Source organism: Pteropus medius, unplaced genomic scaffold (genome assembly GCF_902729225.1).
Source record: "Pteropus medius unplaced genomic scaffold, Ma_sr-lr_union100, whole genome shotgun sequence".
Taxonomy (NCBI): Eukaryota; Metazoa; Chordata; class Mammalia; order Chiroptera; family Pteropodidae; genus Pteropus; species Pteropus medius.
The window spans coordinates 8360457-8374870 of NW_024352783.1; the positions used below are offsets into that span (position 1 = coordinate 8360457).

Consider the following 14414-nt stretch of genomic DNA (forward strand, 5'->3'; position numbering starts at 1 on the left):
GGGGCGGGGCATTAAACTAGACGAGAAAGTCAGGAAAGGATAAGTGGGAGTTAACCAGGTTAAGAAAGGAGGGGAGAGCATTCTAAGAGAGGGACTAGCATGTGCAAAGGCCTGTGGCAGGGGGTGCACGAAGCAATGAAGGCGATGAAGATATAATAATAGTCATTCTCTATCCCAGCAGTTTTGCTTTCTGCAGCACAGTAATTAGTTTCTGAAATTATTTTGCTTATATTTTTACTTGTTTATTATTCTGCTCACCAATAAATGTCAGCTCTCTAAAGCCAGGAATCTTACTGTCTTGTTAATTGTGTCCCTAGCACCTAGGACAGTGCCTGGCAAATAGTAGGTACTAGTCTCAACCTATTAATAACCAATGTTGTGGTTGGACCGCCCTTTTGGTACTTAGGATTTCAAGACACACTTCAGCAAAGACCATCAGGAAACTTTGGAAAGATAAAAGTCGATTACTTACAGGACTTGGAAATCCCATAGCGTATGTGGGGCCACACGGCAAGGTTGTGGGGGCAGTGGAGGCGTGAAGTGCGCTTGGCCGGTACACCAGCCTGGGGTTCTGCTTTTATGAGGTTGAGGTGGGGACTTAGGGTTCCTGGGGGCTCATTCTTTACCAGTCAATTTTAAATATAAGAATGAGGAATTTAAAGCATGAAACAATTGACTCAAAATGTCAGTTATTGAAATCAATCAAGATCTCTAAAATAAAAGAGCCTCAGTGGAGGGGGGAGGGGGCCTAGCTCCAGTTTTTGGCTGGCAATGTGTTTATTCGAAATAGCCATCAGCCATCTTCGAAGTGGACGCTTGTTTTGAAATGGAGCCTCTGCAATCCAAGCTTGAGTCAGGCACTTGCATTACAAAAAAGAAAATAAAAACTATCAGGGCCACACTACAGTGCACAGTGAATATTTGCAGAAAATGATGATGATGGCTAACATATACTGTATGCACTGTGTGCCAGCCACACTTCTAAGAATCTTATATACATGAACTCATATAAACCTCACAGCCCCGCCCCCTCGGTGAGGAAACAAGCATAGAGAGGTTGAATAATTTGCTGATTTCTCACAGGTTCTGAGTGCCTGAGTCAAGAGTCAACCTGAGGCAACTTCCTTCAGAGATCACTGCCTTATACATCATACCAAAATGCACATAAAGCTGAGGAATCTGCTTATGTGCATATAATGTTGTAAGCATACCAGTGCACATGTGAGCAAGGAGGGGACTCGGTCCCATGATGGAACATAGGCTCTCAAGCACCATCATTGGGACTGAAGGTCAGAGTGTCTGAGTGGAAAGTGAGAGGGAGAAGTATGTTGAGGCAGGTCATCTTGCAGCCATTAAAAGGTTTTTTTAGTAGATGGTGTGATTGAATTGGCAGGCTGGAGAAAAGATTAGAGGGGGCACAAATGGATGCAGGGACACCAACTAAAACTTATTCAAATGAGAAAGATCAATGGTTTTGTCCACGAAATAATGTCCAAGTTTATAGAAAAGTTTTATGAGTTTATTTGAGCCAAAATTTTGAGGACATGCTCAGAAGCAAAATCTCAATGGATTGAGAAAATGCTCCAGAAAATAGCAGTTTTGCAGCTTATTTTATACATTAGAGTCAAAGGAGAAGATGTAAGGAAGTCACATGAAATTCATTGGTGGCGGAGTAAGGAGGCTAGAGGATGCAGAGCAGGAACTGGGTAAAAAGCAAAATGGAGAGACGCATACTTCTTTTACCTTGGTGGATACAGGATAGTCAATAATTAACGTTTACAGCACATAGAGATGGAATGTGGGCAACAAGATAATGAGGGGCTCTGCACGCTCCTACTCTGGTGGTCTTGTGCTCTGGTGCCTGTGGTTGTGCCTTTGAGGGGTCTAGAAAAGAAAATTACTCTGACATTTCAAAGATATGTTATCCTAGATGCATAAGACCAATGGGCAAGGCTCGCTGAAGGTAAAGATTGACCTTTGCTAAGGAAGCTATAGGCCTGGGACGTGATTACCCTCCATGACCTGCCCAGTTAGTAATTTGTGGTCAGACCGTTACCTTTGGTCACTGAGCTCGTCAGGCCTGTCATGTAGCTCCCCTCCCTTCAGTAGTTTGTAAGATTTATTACATAGCCCCCTTTTTGTTCACAGTTTCAAGATATAATGAAGAGTTAAAATCAGCATGACTAAGAGGTGAATAAGATGTAGGAGTATAAAGTAGGGTTCTCCATTGCTAGAAATAGCAATATGAGTTATTAGAAATATGAGTTAGTTTTTACTGTATGACAAACCATTCCCAACCTTAATTGCTTAAAACAATAAATATGTATTACTTCTCATAATTCTGTGGTCCAGTTGGATAGTTCTTCGGATCTGGCTCAGCGTGGCTGGTGCTCAGTGGTCTAGGATGATCTCCCTTGTGTTTGTATGTTTGATTGATGTTTAGCTGGGGTATCAAGAATGACTTGGCCTCCTGTCTGTCATCACCTGGCAGGCTAGCGTAGCCTCCTTTAAATGGTGGTGTCCCATAGGCATAAGAGAGCAAGCCGCAAGGCTCTAGCACTGTTCAAGCCTCTGCTGAGTCATATTTGCTAGTGTTCCTTTAGCCAAGTACAGATTCAAGGGGTGGAGAAATAGGCTTCACCTCTTGAGAAGTATGGCAATGACATATTACAAAGCCATGTGCACAGAGAGATAGGAGAAATTCCTGCAGCCATCTTTGCAATCTACCACAAATAGAAAGCAAGCCTATCCACACTGGTCTGGTGAGTCCCAGGTTCCAGGCTCAAGGCTGGTCCCTATATCTCTTACCAGGTTGGATTGTCACAGGAGCCACCTAGGCCCCTCCCAGCTGGGAAAAGCATCATCTTCTCATTTGGCTCAACTTGGGTTGTCATTTGCAGTAGAGCTCTGAACAACAAGTATCCTAAACATTCTTTGGATCCCCATTGCCTGGAGGGCTCTGCCCAGCCCATTAGACCCTTTCTGGGGTTTTTGAACAGATCCGGTCAATGGGTGCCTCGCACCCCACTTCTTCCCTTGAAATGCCCTCATTACCCAGAAGCCTTCACTGCCACCCCCTCTCCTCCAGCCTCCCTGGCTTCCTGCACTTCTGTGCTTGTCTTCTCCAGCCTGAAAGGGTTCATCCTTCAGTCCCCCAGCTCTTCCCAGAGCCCCTTCACCTTGCCCTCTCTCCCCACCCCTCGTTGGAGCCCAGGGCTCTCCTTGCCCAGAGCAAGAGCCAGTTATTCCTTGGTAGATTGCCCTGAATTCTTGACTGGGGCACTCAGTTCCTGCACTAGGAGCTTGTTGAGAACTGACTCTGGGTTTATCTAGAGTTATACAGTCCCCTGACTTGATGGGGGTACACAGAGCCCTTCTATTGTTGAGTCCACTTTTCTCTCTCAACGCCCCAGGAACTGACATAGGGAACTCAGAGGAGCTTGCTTCTCCATAGAAGACCCTCCTCCCCTCCTCCTTCTTCCTTCCCCTTCCTCCTTTTTATAAGTACTTTGTGTTACTTGCAGAAACTTTTTAAAATACAGATAAGCAAAAAGAGAGCAAATCTCCCCTCCCATAATCCTAGTGATTAAATTAACATTTGAATTCATCTTGCCCAGATTATTTTTCCATGTGCACACAAAATCTTTTACAAAATGGGATCATAGAAAACATACTATTTTTAAAACTGCTTTTCTAACGTATCAATATATTATAAACATCTGCCCTTTTTAAAGATCTGAAGCCTTACATCACATGGCTGCACTTTCATTTATTTTGCCAGTCCCATCTCCTGTCGGGCCTGAAGGCTGCTGTTAATCTATGCTTATCATAAATGATGCCACAGGGAAGCTGCCAGTATCTAAATAAGTTTTCACTCACTCCCTTCCATTCCCTCTGATAAATTGTGCTGCTGAAGCTGCTCTCCCAACGGCCACCATGTCCCTAAATCCATTGCATCCCTCTCCAGCCTTGGTTTACCTGACCCCTTCCAGCCTGTCGATGCCTCTGCCTCAGAAAACTTTCTCTCCTTGGCTTGCATAATTCTATTCTGTTTTCCCTTCTGGCCCTCAGGCTGTCCACCCTCAGCTTCAGTCTACAGTGTAGATCATGTCTACACTCTCACTCTGGGGTTCTGGCCCAGCAAACATTTTGACAACCAGTCACCTCTGGATATTTAGGTTTGGGTGTCTCACAGACACCTTGAAATCTACACTTCTCTTCCTTAGGGGCAGTGAAAATATTCTGTGCAATATTATAATGTTGGTTACATGTCATTATACACTTGTTCAAACCCATAGAATGTATAGCACCAAGAGTGAACCCTAATGTAAACTATGAATTGGGTGATAATGATGCATCAACGTTTATCGATTGTAGCAAATGTGCCACTCTGTTGGGAATGTTAATAATGGGGAAGCTGTGCATGTGGAGGTGGCATGGGCTGCACAGAAAATCTTAGTACCTTCGCTTCAATTTTGCTGCGTCTAAAACTGCTCTAAAAATAGTCAATTAAAAAAATGTTTCAGGCATACAAAAATGCATTAAAAATACTTAACAAACACCTGGGTTCCCTCTACCCAGCTTTAGAAATTAAATGCACTGGAAGCTCTCTGTGCCTCTCCCACCATCTATCTCTCTTCTTGCCCCCAAAGGTTTCCACTGTCCTGATTTGGTTTTATTTTTCCCCATGCATGTCTTTCAGCAAGTCCGCTCTTGCACACTAAAAACTGGAGCTGGTTTGCAACCTTCTGTGTGCTGGGATTGCTTCATTTGAATCCGGTGCATCTCTTTAGTCTTGGATTTCTACAGAAACCCAAGCCGTGGTATGGTGTGCTTCTGGTTTTCCCTCCAGCTGTGAATCTCTACTCTTCTTGGCACAGCCACCTCTGCTTTCCTTGCTGGATGGAAATTCTGTAAGGACAAGGGCCATCTCTGCCCTTTTTTACCATTATAACTCCAGTACCTGGCCCCCAGGGGAAGCTCAGTAAGTGGTGTTGGTGGATTTGCATGTGAATGGGATTTCAGAAAAAAAAAAAGAAAACTTTATTGTGGTAAAATATACACAACATAAAATTTATCACCTAACCCATTTTAACGTTTACAGTCAGTGTGGCATTAACCACATTGTTTTGTTACCATCACCTCCATTCATTCACAGAATTCTTTTCATCTTCCCAAACTGAAACTCTACCCCATTAAACACTAATTCCCTGTTCTTTTCCCTCCAATCCCTGGGAACCACTACTCTACCCTCTCTCTATGAATTTGACAACTCTAGGTGCCTCGCGTAAGTGGAATCACAATATTTGTTCAGTGCAATGTGCTCAAGGTTCATATATATTGGAGCATGTGTCAGATTTCCTTCTTTTTTAAGGCTGAATAATATTCTGTTGCATATATATTGTGCAGATGATTTGGAATGGGGCCATGCACTTTGTAGGAGTCTCAGTGTCCTGAGAGCGGCTGCCAGCCCCTCTCCAGGATCACTACGGACAGACACAGGCCCAATGGAGTGTGCTTCAATCTGGCAGTCACCTGTGGGACTCACCAGCTCTCCAGCCCCCACCATGGTCCCAGGGCCTGAAATGCACCATCACCTTGGGTTCTATACTTCCTTTGTGTGCTCTCAGCCCTGTGCCCCCATGGAGACCTCTCTTAAGGGTGAGGGAGCAGAACTGGCCCAGTCCATCTCCTCCAGCATCTCTCTGCCGTGTAATCAGAAAACTAGAAATTGGAGAGTTTGTGAGAGTTGAAGGAATTGTGAACCTAAGGGGACTTTTTCCTTCTTCTTCCAACCCTCCCCCAGCAGATGGATTCCCCGACCTCTGCAAGCCAACTGAGGGGAAAGCCAGAAGAGTCACTGACAGAAAGCAGGGTGCCTGAAAAAAGGGGGTAGCACTTTGTCGCCTTTTGGGAGGCCTCCTCATGAAGGAGGCTTGCCAAAGGGAGGTAACCCAGCGGTGGGGTGGGAAACTGCACATCCACCATGGAAAGACTGTGAATTTCCTCTTGCTAACTGCACTCTGAGGAAGCTTGTAGGGTTGACCACCTTGCTGATACCAGGGGAGCTGCTGGGTAGGTGAGGGGACCCCTGTGGAAAGTGCTGTGGAGGGTAGCGGGCAGGAGCTGAAGGACAGCAGAAAAATCCCTCCTTTTCCTGGGAACCGTGCAGTGGGCTACTGCTGCAGAGGCTCCTGTGAGCCAGGGCTGTGTCTGCCCACAGCGGCCATCAGAGTACCAGGGAAGTAAAAACACTTTGCCTCGTCCATTTTTCTCTTGCCAGCTCCAGTGTACCAGGGGGAAAGGGGGACCCAGGAAACGTGGGGTGCAGAGGGGGAGTGAGGCCCTGTCCCCTTCTTTGGGGTTGCATGCCAGACTGGGATCAAAGTGTTAAATTCATCCAGACTTAGCTTTGATACCGGAAATTGACCAGGATGTGATGGGAGCTGCTTGGAATGTTTGAAAGGATGGAAAATAAATATTTGGCGATGCACAGTTGGAGACAGTAATTGAAAACAAATTTAAAAAGCCATTTTGTATTCATACTTCAGTGGGTCCAAATACTAGTCTAGAATTAAAAGCACAAACTTCTCCAAGGGTAGAGGAAATACTACAGGGTACAGCTGGGGAGGGCAAAAGAGAGACCAGCTTAATGTCACAACCAAGGCCTGGGGGGTGCTTCTCTCTTGGGGTGGGAGAAGGACAAAACAGCTCACAGTGGAGTCAGTTGGCATTTTTCTTTTAATAATTGTGAAAGAATGCACATCTGATTCTGAGAGCAGGAAGTGGAAGGGAAGATGAAGTCTCCACAGGAAGGTGGAGAGTTTACAGATTAACAAGGGGAAAGGGAAGGAGTCAGAACCATCTGAAGATAAAAACAAGATAAATAGTAACCATAAAGGAATGGAAACAATAAGCTCGAGCATTTCAGTCATTATACCAAATAAGAGAGATTGTCAGATGGTAAATAAATCCAACCTCATCTGTATGTAATTGACAAGAAACGCATGCATAGCAGTGTGATAAAGAAGGACTGAAAATAATTAGGTTGGTGGACAGATGTAAACAAAAATAAGGCAGGACTGGCAGTGTTAACATTAGATAAGGTAGACTTTGAGGTTAAAACATGTGATGTGAAGAAGAAAAGCAAAAATTATAAAGAAGATCAGTCGTAAACCTGTATAAATGAAGCAAAATGATGATTAAATACACAAGGTAAAAGTATTAGAATTGTAAAGAGATTTCAAGACACATCTTTCAGAATTAGATCAAGTCAATAAAAAGGAATGATATAGAAGGGTAATTAATAAATTTGATTTAACAGGTAGAGATTCTTACATTTATGAACACAAAACATACATCTTATTATTCATATGTCCCCGGAAATGCTACAAAAATTAATGATATATTTGAACACGAAGGAAACCTGAACTAATACAGAAAAGTAGAGATAGAGAAAAAGGCCATATTTTTATTATAATCTGATAATATTGATGATAGGTGATAAAAGTGTGACCAATATAATATTAACTACTTGGACATTAGGAAACACACTTCTAGAAAACAGATTAAAGAGGACATTAAGAAGGAAATAAATTAAAAACTATTGAGAAAGCAATGAAAACAACAATTCATTACCAAACCTCTGGGACATGATGAAACTGCATTCAGTGGAAAATTAAATGCCTTCAGTATCAACGTAGGAAGACAAAAATAAAAAGACCTATATACTCAATTTAAGTTCCAAAAGACAGTAGGAAGAAGGAATTGATAAAGATAACAAAATTAATGAACTAGAAAACCAAACCTGTGTTTATCTTCGTATTTATATTAGAAAGGGTGTATGGATTGGTCTTTGCAAACGCTGACAAATAGAAAAACCCAAGCTCATCATGATTTGTACTTTCTTTGGTAAAGAAAAAATGAGATAGCAGAAATATACAAGATTAGGAACGAGAAAGAAGGCATAACTTCAGGTTCAGGAGAGGTTAAAGGAATTTTGAAACTATATCTATATGCAACACTACGGCCATCAGTTTGAAAACCTGGAAGAAATGGATGAGGCAGAAAGGCATGAGCCTCTGAAAGGGGGACACTGTCGTCAGATGCCCTGGGTGACACCTAGCTCTATCACTTGCTAGCCATGTTTCCTTGGGTCAATCATTTAGCCTCTCTGTGCTTCCATTTCCTCATCTATAAAACGGAGAGAATAACAGTTTCTTCCTCTAGGGTGGCTGCGAGGATTAAACAAGTTAGTACATGAAAAGTGTACACGGTAGAGCCTCAGTAAGTGCTGTCATTACTGTTGGTGTTTGTATTAAAAGGTGTTGACAGGCTGTTCATTAGAAAGAAAGGAAACACGGATTTCACTCTTACATTATATGTAAAATAATTTCTTTATGGACCCAGAGTAACTAATAAAACAATAAAAATTTTGCTAGAACATCTAGAGAATCAGGTGAACAACCTAGGATCGGAGAGCCCTCTCCTCATCCAAACTAAAACAGAAAAGTTCTATTTGGCTATACAAATACTTTTATATAGCAAAAGGTACCATAAATAAAGTCCACAGACAAATGATAAATTGAGGAAAATAACAATATCTCAGATGGCTATAATGCTAAGAACTCTTAAACATTGACAAGGAAAACAGAATGGAAGAAGCAAGTCAAGAACAGCAGCTTCCAGGACACAAATGCAAATTGTCAGTGCATGTGTGAAAATGTTCCAGCTCACTGAGATTCCGGAAATCAAGATTAAAAAACATTCAGAAACTCTGTGCACCCATCGGGCTGATTGAACCTATAACCGGCTCTGACAGCCCTGTGAAAGAGACTACTCTAAAAAATTAATCGCATTTATACATGTTTATGGAATTATATCTGTGCGTTATTGTGCAGAAATAAAACGGATTCTTGCCATTTTTGGTGTAAAGAGTATATTTCATGTATGATTGGGATGCGCGCCATACGTTTTCTGTGATTCGGGGTGCGGCTTCCCAAACCGGGAGGCGCCAGAGTGCGGGAGCCGAGGCACTGAGGCGGCGTGCCCAGGCGCGCCCCTTGCGTGCCTACCCGCTCCCCTTCCTGGAGATGGAGCACCTGCGGGCTGTGCCGTGGGCGGGGGCTCTGCGGCTGGCTCCCGGCTTGCTGCCAGGCTGCTGCTGCATAGCTCACCATGACTTGCACTTCGCTGCTGTCCTTATGGGCTCCCTCGCCTATGTCATCTGGTCACCGGGCTGCCCTTTGTCTTGACTCAGGCCCTGGCTTTCTGGGTACTTCCTAGGAGCCTGCACGGTGGGAAGATCCGAGGATCAGGTTGAGAGTACGAGACCGCTGCAGTATCCTTGGGAGAGGGTTTCCTCTGCCTCCCACTGACTTCCACAGCTGCAAATCTCCAGCTTCGACCCAAAGCTCTGCGACCAGAGTCAGAGAGAGGAAGAGACCCTATGAGTCCTTTCATGCATTCTCCCAGAAGGTGCAGCTGCAGCTGGGGAAGGCTCAGGGCCCTCTGCTCACTGCATTCCCTTCTAAAGAGAGTCTCTGTAAATAGTAGTTGACTGACTGATTTAAAAAAAAAAAAAAGTGTTATCTCGAGGCTCACTGGTGGACATTTAAGAGTTGTTGAACAAGACCCTGCCTGCCTACTGACTGCAAGGGTTGGAGAGGACCCAGGCTGGGGGACCTAGGTCAGAGATGATGTGCAGTTGGCTGAAGCTAAGTCCAGCTCTCCCCACCCATCCCTCATCATCCTCACCCTAGCCAAGCCCTGGCATTTAGCTCTGTAGGTTAGCAAGCCCCACGATTGGTGCCTCATCCAGAAGTCCATATGTAAAGGACCCTCACCCAGCTGGAGGTTACTACAGCTGGATCTCAGTGGGGAGGTGACATCTGTGGATGCAAAGAGGAGGGCATCCACCAGGCAATGCGAAGAGCAGACTGCAGAGGGGAACCATTGCAGGTATTAGAGCCAAGGCTGTGTGTATGGATAACAAGGAAGAAAGAAGAAATGCAGCCCACCTAGAAATTAAATGGTCTATACTGTGGTGGCCAGAGGCAAAACTATATTGATATATATTAAACTAGGAAAACAAGTATGTTTGGAGAATAAAAGCACTGCTTAACCCAAGAACATTTACTCCTATGGGCTTTTGTTTGTTTTATTTTATTCTATTTTTTTGATGGTCTATTTTGTGGTCATTTAACTTGATGATCCATTTTGTGGTCATATTTGCATGTGGTGTGCGATAAGCATCCACCTTCATTCTTTTGCATGTGGATATTCTGTCGTCCCAGCACCGTTTGTTGGAAAGACTATTCTTTCCTCATTGAATTATCTTGGCATCCTTGTGAAAAATCAATTGGCCATAAATGTAAGGGTTTATTTCTGGAGTCTCAGTTCTATTCCATGGATCTATATATCTATCTCATAGGGGGAGGTGGTGCCCTCACATCAAAAAACAATTTTCAGACACCAGCAGCGTGTCCAAGAATTCACCTTGATTCTGACATTATCTACCTAGAGATAGCATCAAATCCCACAGGTTAAGGGTTTAGTTCTACAAGACTGTCCCCACTCTTCACCTACACGCACTTTAGATGCCAGATGCAAACCCAGGCTCTTAACTGTGCTTCTGACTAGCCGATTATATGACCCCCTCCAAATCAGAATGTCAGTTGCAAATCCAGGTTGTTACCTATACTTCTGATTGACTGGCTAAAAATCATAGGTTCCCCTAACCCCCTCTTCAGGTTTGATTAATTTGCTTGAACAGCTCACAAAACTCAGGGAAACATGTTACTTACTGGATCACTAGTTTATTGTAAAAGGATATAACTCAAGAACAGCCAGATGGAAGAGATGCCTAGGGAAGGGGCGCAGAGCTTCCATGCCTGCCCAGGGCGCCACTCTCCCCACATCTCCATGTGTTCCCAACCAGGAAGGTCTCTGGAAAAGAAAGCCAAAGAGCGGTCCTCCTGGAGTTTTATGGAGGCTTTATTATATTGTCATAATTGACTAAGTCATTGGCCATTGGTGATTGAACTCAACCTCCAACCCCTTTCCCCTCCCCAGAGATCAGGCAATGGGGCCGAAAGTTCCAACTCTCTAATCACATGATTCTCCTTGCAACCAGCCCCCATCCTTGGTTGGGGTCCAAAAGTCACCTCATTGACATGACAAGAGACACCTTATCACTCTCAATATTTAGGAAATTCCAAATGTTTGGGGAGCTATGAGCTAGGAACTGTGGATGAAAACCAATTATGTTATAAATCACAATATCACAATATATTTACAAATTTATAACATGTAGCAGATGTTAAAGAGTGAAGAGCTTGATTTTCATACAGCAGTTTATTAAAGACATAAACACAGATCAAACAGAACTCCTCTCAGTGAACTGTTATCAGTAACTGCTTAAATCAGTGTTTCTCAAACTTCACCTGGAGGCATCAGAACCACCTGGAGGACTTACTACAACACCAATTGCTGTACCTCATCCTAGAGTTTCTGATTTAGTAGAATCTGCATCTCTAACAGGTTTCCAGGTGATGCCGATATTTTTAATCTGGGGACCACATTTTGAGAACCACTGACCTAGTCTTGTACTTTTTAAATAGGTGAGGTTAAAGCCTGGGGTCATCAGATAGGTTCTGGTGAGTTGGCATTTGTCTTGATCGCTTCACTACGGTTTAGAATCTGGTCCTCACAGACTTGCAGGCCCAGTAGTTTGCCTGCATCAGCGGGACGAGAGCTGGATCTATTGTCTGGGGCAGGGTAGATGTTACCTGAGCTCATAGAGATAAACCAAGAGGCCAATGCAGTGTACTCACAAATGAGTCAGCCTAATGGCAGGTTCTGCCCATGTGGAATCTTATCAGAAATGACAATTTTTCAATTGACAATAATGAGAATAACTGCTGAGTCCACAGTACCAGAGCACCCTCTCCCTGTTTGCAAATGACTGGAGAGGCCAGAGTATGGGAAGGTAGCTTTGTGGGCGCGGTGTGGGAACCAGGGCATGCTATCAATTTGCACAAGCCTTGGTAGCCTAACCTGCAGTGGGGTGGGGCCCCTTGCCAGGCCGAGCCTGCTTAGCCAGGAGTCTGCTCTCCAGACCTGGGCTGGGAGGCACTCTGCCAATGCTAACTTCTGAGATGCTCCTTGTTCCGGCCCACAGCCCCTTCTGGTCAAATGGTCTTCCTCCAAACAAGTGCTTAATTTCCACTTATTAGGGTCACCTGCCAGGCCTGCACCTGGAGAGAGTTCCATTTTAGCTGGAGTTGTGGGTGTTTCTGAATGTTCCACCACATGCACACAGTGGAGTCTCTGTCCTTCCACAAGAGGAGTTGTGCGTGAGTTTATGTGTTCAACTTGCAGTTTCAAGTTTCTGAAGGGCACCTCAGGATCTTGTCATACACAGGCTTTATTTCAAAATTCTGATTCCAAACAGCTTTCCTACCTCACCTCAAAGGACACCTCCCATACTTGGATAGGCAGTCTCAGCCAGGTGGGGTAGTTTGCTATCCTGCCCATGACCTCAGCTGCATGTCAGATCCTCTTGTGGCTCCCAGGCTATCCAGCCCTGGTCGCTTCAGCTTAGAAACAAGGTCGGGGCTGTATTCTCCACAGTCTGGACACTGTTTCTGCGTGTCCTGTGTGTCCAGGCCTCTCTCCCTCTTCCCACTCTCTTAACAGAAAGGAGAGACATAATCCCAGACTAACTGCTTAAGTTTTTCCCTTCTGCTCTTAGAAAGAAAGTGGTTTTCCCCTCCTGACATCTATTTCTAACCTAAGCGTTCCTTGAAATTTAAGCAGAGTAACTTTTCAGCCAAATTTTTGATTTATTTAAATTTTTTTTTTGTTAGTTTTAGGTGAATTTGCTGAATCTTCTTGCCAAATGATTGATAATTTCTCTTGGTCTTGGCTTAGACTCTGTCCAGCCCCGCAAGCAGGATGATTTGGTGCACTGGCCTGTTTCCATTATCTTCTGAGGCCTCCTCTATGTCAGGCACTGTGCCAAGTACTGGGGATATGTGTATTGAACAATAGTTGAGATCACTGGCTTCATGGAAATTCCAGTCTGCAGGGGGACAAGGAGCGAAGAAAAATAATCAACAAATAGTTACACAAACAAATATATGATTGCAATTTGTGACAGGTTCCTCGAAGTAAGAACAGTATTATTTGGGGTCAGCATGTCAGAGAAGCTGAGATATGACCAGGAATAAGAGTTACCATGGTGCAGAGTAGATGAGGAAGAGTTCCAGGGAAAGGATAGCATGTGCAAAGGCCCTGAGGTAGAAAATCACCTGGCCTATTCAAGGAATGCCAGTGAACTGGAATGTAGTGAAAATGTTGGGAAGTGGTACAAAATGAGGGTGATGAGGCAGCCAGGAGTCAGAATATGCAGGATATCAAAGACCATGGGAGTTTTTTTCTTAAGAGCAGTAGGAAGCTAATGAAGGATGTTAATGGGAGAGAGACAGGCTCAGGCGTTCATTGCTCAAAGGTCCCTCTGGCAGCTTTTTGGAGAAGATATCACGGAGAGGTGAGCATGTATTCAGAGAGAGGAGACAGGCAGCAATGACAATAGCCTTGGAGGGAGAGGTGACGACCAGGGTTGGGATGAAGCATTGGAGGCGAAATATTAGGGCTTGCAAAGATTAAAATCTGGAAAGCATGTATCTGAAACACTTTCTATGACAACTCAAACTATGCCAGAACTGAAACTTAACCAAAATAATAACAATAAAAAAATTTAAAAATCTAAAGATTTTGTTCTCCATAGATTTAAACAAGTTTCAAGGCTCCTTGCTCCATACTTGCAGGCTTTAAAAGCTGCTACTTGTAGCAATAGCAACAACACAAACATTTATACAAAGCTGTCTGTATGCCAGGTACTGGTTTAATCAGTTTACATAGTCATCGTTGCCTTTGTTTGTTTTTTCCAGTTGCTTCCACGGTTCTCCTCAGGGAGGTCAACTTTACGCTGAAAGATGAAGGAGGAAGTGGGATGGATGACGGTGCCTTAGAAACAGTGAAAACTGCAGAGGAATTTCATGGAAGGGGCAGCGGGGGTGGGCCCAAGAACCAGGAAGAGAGAGGTTCCGGGGGCCCATCTCTCAGCTTCTTTTTTTTATACCATTTTCCAGATGAGGAAGCTGAGGCCCAGAGAAATTAAATAACTTATCTAAGGACATGCAGCTGGTCATGTTCAGTGTTCAGCAGTTGGGTGAAGATTTCCACTGAACTGAAGAAGGAGCTGAACATCAGACTTGGGCAGGGTCGGGGCCAGAGATGTAGGGAACCTAGCAAGCGGCTGAGAGACTCATCTCTCCAGGGAGCTACTGTCATAATGAGTCAGCTCCTTTGGCCTTGGGCCTTCCACCCTATCCTCTATTCAAGATGTT

At 44.1% G+C, this 14414-nt stretch overlaps 1 protein-coding gene across 1 annotated transcript in view; it reads left to right on the plus strand.

Annotated features, from left to right (window-relative positions):
- ALDH3A1 (aldehyde dehydrogenase 3 family member A1) overlaps window positions 1–14414 on the plus strand; it is a 33646-nt gene that overhangs the window by 741 nt on the left and 18491 nt on the right. The window lies entirely within an intron of this gene.